This window comes from Arvicanthis niloticus, unplaced genomic scaffold (genome assembly GCF_011762505.2).
Source record: "Arvicanthis niloticus isolate mArvNil1 unplaced genomic scaffold, mArvNil1.pat.X pat_scaffold_257_arrow_ctg1, whole genome shotgun sequence".
NCBI lineage: Eukaryota > Metazoa > Chordata > Mammalia > Rodentia > Muridae > Arvicanthis > Arvicanthis niloticus.
This window is the reverse complement of record NW_023045922.1, coordinates 50019-57230: the sequence shown is the minus strand read 5'-3', so window position 1 is coordinate 57230 and position 7212 is coordinate 50019. Positions and strand designations below refer to the sequence as shown.

Genomic DNA, 7212 nt, shown 5'->3' with positions numbered 1-7212 from the left:
AGGTGTGTACTAAGGGTATTTCTGTTCCAGCCAGAAGGATTAAAGGTGTGTTCAAAGGCTGAGCCAAACCATAACTAGAAACAGGTTTTTCCAATAAACAACTCAATCTCGGTGTTTACAGTGTGACCAAATATACCACAATGCAAACCCTTAATCATTTCTATTCCCTCATTTCTAAAATATAGACAATATCATTAACTGCCTTTGAGGTTTCCCCTAAGGATTAGGATGAAGTATCTATGCAAAATTACTTAGCACAGTTCTTGGTGTATAGTATTTATATATGTATATATTTTGTTTAATATGGCACAGGGTCTAGTAAGACCCTGGAACTTGTGCCCTTTTGTTTCAGCCTCCCAAGTTTGAGAAGTATAGGCATACACCACCATGCTCAGCATATACAGATGTATAACTATGAAACAGTGATCCTACATAGACAGATTTTTATGGTTTTGATATTGAATGTCTCACCAAGGCTCATGAGTCAAAAGGCTTGGCTGAGCTGATGGCACTATTAGAAATCAGTGGAAGCATTATGATGTGGGGCATAACTGAAGGAAAGAAATCATGGTGCTGAAGCACGTGTTGAAAGTCTTGTGAAAAGGCCCTCCCAGGACAAGGAAGAAACCATGTCACTGAGTCAGCATCGGTACACACATGTGCAGCCTTATTCCATTCTTATGTCCTCAGTGTCTATCTTAGTGTTCTGTTGCTGTGAAGAGACACATGACCAAGGCAATTCTTATAAAAGGAAGTATTTAATTGGGGCTTGTGTACAGTTTCAGAGGTTTGATCTATTATCATCATGGCAGGGGCATTGTGACATGAAGGCAGACATGGTGTTGGAGATCTGTAGGCAGCAGGACAAGAGAGAGAAACTGGGCCTGGCCTGTGCTTTTAAAGCTTGAAATCCCACCCCCAATGACACACTTTCTCCAACAAGGCCATACCTCCTATGGTGGTTTGAATAAGAATGCCCCTCTTAGGGTCAAAGATTTGGATGCTTTGTCCCCAGGGATTAACAATATTAAAAGGTATGGCCTTATTGGAGTAGGTATAGCATTGTTGGAGGAAGTGTGACAATGGGGGTGGATTTGGGATTATAAATACTCAAGCCAATCCCAGTGTCTCTCTGCTGCTGCCTGCCAATCCAGATGTAGAACTCTCAGCTACTTCTTCTGCACCATGTCTGCCTGCATGCTGTAACGAATCTTATCACGGTGATAATGGATTAAGGTTTTGAAACTGTAAGCCAGCCCCAACTAAATGTTTTTCTTTATAAGAGTTGCTATGGTCATGGTGTCTCTTCATAGCCAGAGAAACACTCACCAAGACAGAAGTTGGTACCTGGGACTGGAGTATTGCTGTGACAGGCTTGACCATGTTTCTTAGTGGAATGTGGATTTTGGGACTTTGGATTAGGAAAGAAGTTGAACTCTTAAGTGGAGCTTAACGGGCAATCCTAGTAGGAATGTGGAAGACAGTAGTGCTGAGGGCAATGTAGATTATGTTGGCCTGACTCAAGAAATTTCAGACAGGAAGAATATTAGCAAGTGGCCTCAAGACCCTTGGCAGAGTATAAACAGAGTATGCTGGGGTCAGTTTAGAAGGTCATGAGCATGGGACTGGTGAGAACCGAGGAAAGATGAACTGGGACAGACGGGCCTGATAGTCAAAACTCTAGGGTCACAACAAAATGATTGTTTTTTTCACCTGCTTGACATAAGTGAGTGGATTTCTAGGAACTGATCCCAGGTATCAGCATCTTAGCCTGCTGTCTGTTCCCAGGCAGACTTTTAGTTCAGTATTCAGAAGTCAAATCCCACACTAAATGAAACTTTAGAGTGGGCCAAGCTTGTTTGAGTCCTTTTTGCAAATTACTCAATACCCTACAGCCCTGTTGCCACTTGAATGCCTCCCGATGTCCAGAAGGAAGTGAGTAGTACAGTGTGGCCACAGCTCCTGCCATTCTTCTTCCTCCAACTCATCACAACCCTGATTTCTGTTTAATGATGTGGCACGTAGAATAGGCTTGGCCCAGGGAGCAGCACTATTAGGAGGTGTGGCCTTGTTGGAGGAAGTGTGCCACTGTCAGGGTGGGCTTTGAGACCCTCCTCCTAACTCCCTGGAAGACAGTCTCTCCTGGCTGCAGTCAGATCAAGATGCAGAACTCTCAGCTCCTTCTCCAGCACCATGTCTGCCTGCACTCTGCCATGCTTCCTGCCATGATGATAATGGACTAAACCTCTGAAACTGTAAGCCAGTCCCTATTAAATGGTTTTCTTTATGAGAGTTACTTGGGTCATGGTGTCTCTTCACAGCAATAAAACCCTAACCAAAACAAATGACAAGATGGAAAATGAGCTAAAACAAACCAGTTCCCACCGAGGTTGCAATCAGAATCTGTCTTGGCATTACATTCTTCAGCTGTCACTATGGACCTCAGAAACAGTTTCAGATCTCAGTTTTGGACAGCTCTGAGACCCACATCTTTTCTCTTTTCTCTCTTTCCCCACCTCATCCCTCCTACCATTAGAATATAATGCAATTCAAAGGTCTTTGATAGACCACCAAACAATAATGCCAAAACAAAAAACGAGAGAGAGAGAGAGAGAGAGAGAGAGAGAGAGAGAGAGAGAGAGAGAGAGAGAGAGACTAGTCAGCAGTAGCCACATTCTTTCTTTTCAGGTAATTCAAGAAGCCTGGACCTGGGGACTGGAACATCTCCTCTCTGTGTTCTTTTAGGTTGTTAAACAGAAAATGGAATCCTGAGGCTTCAACATCCTCACAACTTGCTATGAGATGACTTTCAGATTTTGTTGTAGTTGCTAAAAGCAAAGAGTTGGGTTGGGGAGTTTGAGGTTTGTGAAAAGCTCTGGGGATCTCAGGGAACTGAGAAGTGAACCAGTACTGGCATTGGCAGATGGGTTGATGGAGTTGTAGATGAAGATCAAGGGGGCCTGGAGTGGGAGGAGTGCAGCCTTTCTAGAGGATGGCAGGTCCAGGTTCTTCAGTCATCCACCCTGGTAAAGCATAAAACACAGGCAGGAATCAGCAGTTATAGCTGAGACAGATCCCCTAATTCAGCTGCCATGCTTTTATTTTCCAAATGTGCTTTGCTCTTCATAGAAAACCAGTGACTATGATGTCTGTCATATTCAATATACTCTTTTTCTTATCTTCAAGTATGAAGCATTGAAAACATTCATATAGACACCAAGAAACACACACACACACACACACACACAGAGAGAGAGAGAGAGAGAGAGAGAGAGAGAGAGAGAGAGAGAGAGCGCAAAGCCTGTCATTTCTCCTAAGACACATCACTTAACATACTTAGCATGAAACCTGGAATTTCATTCAGGCCCCAGTGCTTCCATAGACTGGCTCCCGGGGCTCTCCTTGGTCTGTCTTCTCAGAGCTCTGCGTTGTGATAGCATGGGAATCCAGAGTCTCCATCCCTGGAGAGTCACAGCATTATGTTGGAGCATTGTTCCAGAGTCTTGCTTCAGTCGTGTGTGTTGAATCAGGAGTTAACAGGATCCAAACCTCCCTATTACAAGAACAGACACCCCTGAGTGTGAATGATATCTCCTACCAGATAAGGAATCGGCAGATCAGACACCTCCTTATCTGCAGGTGAAGAGAGCCAGACCTCTGCTCCTGTTGCTACCTGGCTCACTCACCTCCCCTCATTGCCAGTGAGCTGGTCTTGCTTGTGCAGCTGTTCTCAGATTCTACCTACTTAAACCAAGACGTTCCTCGATTCTCAGGACTGAAGGACACCTTGGAATAATGTAGGCTTTTAAGGAGACCATGAGATTTAGATCTGGGTTCAGTCTATCTCCAGACAAATGAATTGGAGGAAGTATCTCTGAGGCATCTTCCAGAGCTGACATCCAATGACCACGAGGAGCTGAGGTAAGATTAAAAAAGGGACAATGAAGAAGACAAGGTACTGAAGTATCTTCAGCTTCCTGTGGGGGGCAGAACTCTGTCTTGACTACACACGGTTGTTTAATGGGTTTCGTCTGAGCTGGATGGTCCATAGCACCACAGGGCAAGTTGGGGGCTTTTAATCAAGCTTGTTAGTGTAGGAATGACTGTAAAGAATATGGCTCTGTCTCATGTTAATCTAAAGCAAGGAAGATGGGGAGAAGGCAACTGATGGTATGAAGAGGTCCTCAATTGAAGAAACTTCACTAAAATCAGAACTTCCCAGTAAAGGGGTTGGGGAATGTGTGTGAAAGAATATGATATTTATTTTGTAAAACAATTACTTGCTTTAAAGACAAAGGCAAGTCTTTTCCTTAAGAAGAACCCACTCCTGCTAGACATCAGATTGGCTCTATGTGGCAAAGGTAGAACTTTTGTCTACTTAGTGATCCCATTGCATCAGAACAAGCACAGATGTTGTATGGTCTTTTCCATGGTCTTTATTTTAGGAAGAGATTCTCCTGAAGATAGTGTGTTTCTTGAGGTTCAGTTCGTTTTGTGTGCTTTCTAAGAATTAAACAGTGCAGATTTTCCCAGCTGGACTTAAAAGGTTAAAAATCATGTTCTTTTTGTAATCAAAGGTCTGCAATGGCAACATCACCCACAGCACGAGGAGGCAGTGCACCCCGGGTATTCAGTTAAACTAAAGCTTGAGCTTCACATTATCATCTCTAGGACAGAATGTCACCAGGACATCGTGGTGAGAGGCAGGTCACAGCCCACAAACATTATTGAACATCACGGCTCTCAAAAACTCAGTGGTTATCAGCAACTTTGGCTGTTACTAGGGTTGAGGTGGAAAATAAAAACTCTGTGTTGCACACCCCTTAGACATCCATGAACAAATTTTTTTTTTTCTGTGTAAATGCAAAATGAACCCACTTAAGTCATCAAGAGAAGTGAGTTCAGGCAGGTGGCAGCACATGCTGGGTCAGAAATGCTCTTCAGGTGCCTTAAGATTCTTAAGTGAGTTTTTGCAGACACCAGAAGCATGGTGTTCCTCCCATGCTTTGCACCTGCCTTAGGACTGACTGTCCTAGTTGCAACACGTATTGCATTGAGCTTTTATTGGCTGTGCGTACAATATTCTGTACATCGTTTAAAAGGGAAGAAATAACAATGTGGAACATCTGTGTTTTGTCTGTACCAGATGATAGAAAGGTCATGAAGTAGTACTGGGTATCTGGCCACAGTACTGGGTACCTGGCCTGAAGTGATAGCACTGGATCCTAAACCCCATAGTGTCTATAAAAGCATGAGGGAATGGAGAGAGGGCTCAGAGGTTAAGAGCACTGACTGCTCTTACGAAGGTCCTGAGTTCAATTCCCAGCATCCAAATGGTGGCTCACAACCATCTGTAATAGGATCTAATGCCCTCTTCTGGTGTGTCTGAAGACAGCCGCAGTGTACTCATATACATAAAATAAATAAATCTTTAAAAAAAAAAAAAAGCATAAGCTGATAACATCCCAAGTTTTGGCCCCTGGGTGAACTTAGCCAGAAGACCATGCTTGACTGTCTGGCTTACTGTAGCAGGATCTCTTTGCACCTCCTGATATCTCCGATCCCCTCTTCCTCCACACCAGAACTCCCACGTGTTGCCTACCATTTCAATATGCACTCTCTGAGCTTGTTAAAGCAGCAGTGGGCCTTTGAAGATTATACCTGGCCAGTTGTTCCAGTTCCATTGGTTCCTGGACTGCTTCCATGGGAACAGCCTCTTTCCACATGTTCCAGCTGCCATCCTTGAGGTTTTTAGGAAGGGTGGTCATGATCACCTCAAATAATAGTGTGGCCAAAGCCAGTGAATTATGAACTTGGCCATAAAGAAACACATAGCTTCCACACATTTCTCTTGGATATTCACCTTGGAATATCTTGTCATCATAGTCTTGGCCTGTACTTCAGGTCTGCCTGAGGTCCCAAGCTGACAGCAAGTATGAGCCTCTAAGTTATATGCACACCTTATTAGAAGCACCAGCCTTGGGTAGAGCTGCCACTGCAGAGAACGTAGATGAGTTTCCCTGGTGGCCTGCCCCCATCAAAGACGCCTAAACAAAGTGAATGATGGTTATTATTATAGAGTACCAAGTTATGCAATGGTATGTGATACACTGGACAATGGATGTAATTATGTCTGCCAGGTAGCTGTCATAATTGTCATCCTTAGATCTGTATTCCCAAGTCTATAGATGAAGTGACAATTTATTAAAAGAAATCCCTGAAATAAGTGAAACAGTGGAGGAAGGGCATCATTAATTGTCTTAGTCACCGGTCTACAGCTGTGAAGAGATGGCATAACCATGGCAAGTCGTAAAGGAAAGCATTTAATCGGGAGCTTGCTCAGTTTCAGAGGCTTAGTCCATTGCCATCATGGCAGGGAGCACGGAGACATGCATCGTGCTGGAAAAGTAGTTGAGAGTTCCATCCTGATTCACAAGCAACAGGTAGACTAAGAGACAGAGAGGGAGAAAGAGGCTGGGCCTAGGATGTGCTTTTGAAAACTTTAAAGCCCAACCTTCCTCTAACAGGGCACACCTATTCCAACAAAGCCACGCCTACTTTTTTCAAACAGCTGTTCGAGACTCAAATATAGAAGCCTATGGGGGTTGTTGTCATTCAAGCCACCACACTAACACAATCTATTTGTTTTTAATTTTCAGTAGTGTTTGTGTGTGTGTGAGAGAGAGAGAGTGAGGGTATGTCATGTGTGTGTACGCTTGCAAAGGCCTCCCTGCAGCTAGAGTTACAGGATGTATATGATGGGAATCCAAATTGGTCCTCTGGAGGAACTACATGGATTCTCCAGCCCCATCACCAACATGCTATTTAGAGAAAACAATACTGTAAGCATTGGATACTAATGACTCCGAGTTTAAAAGAAATTTAGAAAACACTAAGAAATATTTTTAAAAGAAATAAGCAAAAATTTTAAAATGAGTTAAAGGGTCAGACTGTGGATATTAAGAAATAGGAAGCCAAAGTCAGGTGTGGTGGCATACATCTTTAATCCTAGCACTAAAGAGACAGAGGCAAACAGGTTTCTGCCAGTTAAGGTCAGCCAGATGTACAGGGCAAGTTCTAGAATAGTCAGGGGCTAGAGAGAAAGAAATCTGAGGAAGCCGAGTATAGCAGCACACACCTGCGGTAGAGAAAAGGTGACAGAGTTCAAGACCAGTCTGGGTTCAAAACATAAACAAAATAAAAAGAAATATG

At 43.5% G+C, this 7212-nt stretch overlaps 1 long non-coding RNA gene across 1 annotated transcript; it reads right to left on the bottom strand.

The window, feature by feature from the left end:
- Window positions 1–219: 219 nt before the first annotated feature.
- Window positions 220–3900, bottom strand: LOC143433760 (uncharacterized). Its single transcript, XR_013070265.1, has 3 exons — window positions 3687–3900; window positions 3337–3553; window positions 220–3023 (listed from the first exon to the last, which is right to left on the bottom strand). It is a non-coding gene; the product is annotated as an uncharacterized LOC143433760 (long non-coding RNA).
- Window positions 3901–7212: the final 3312 nt, after the last annotated feature.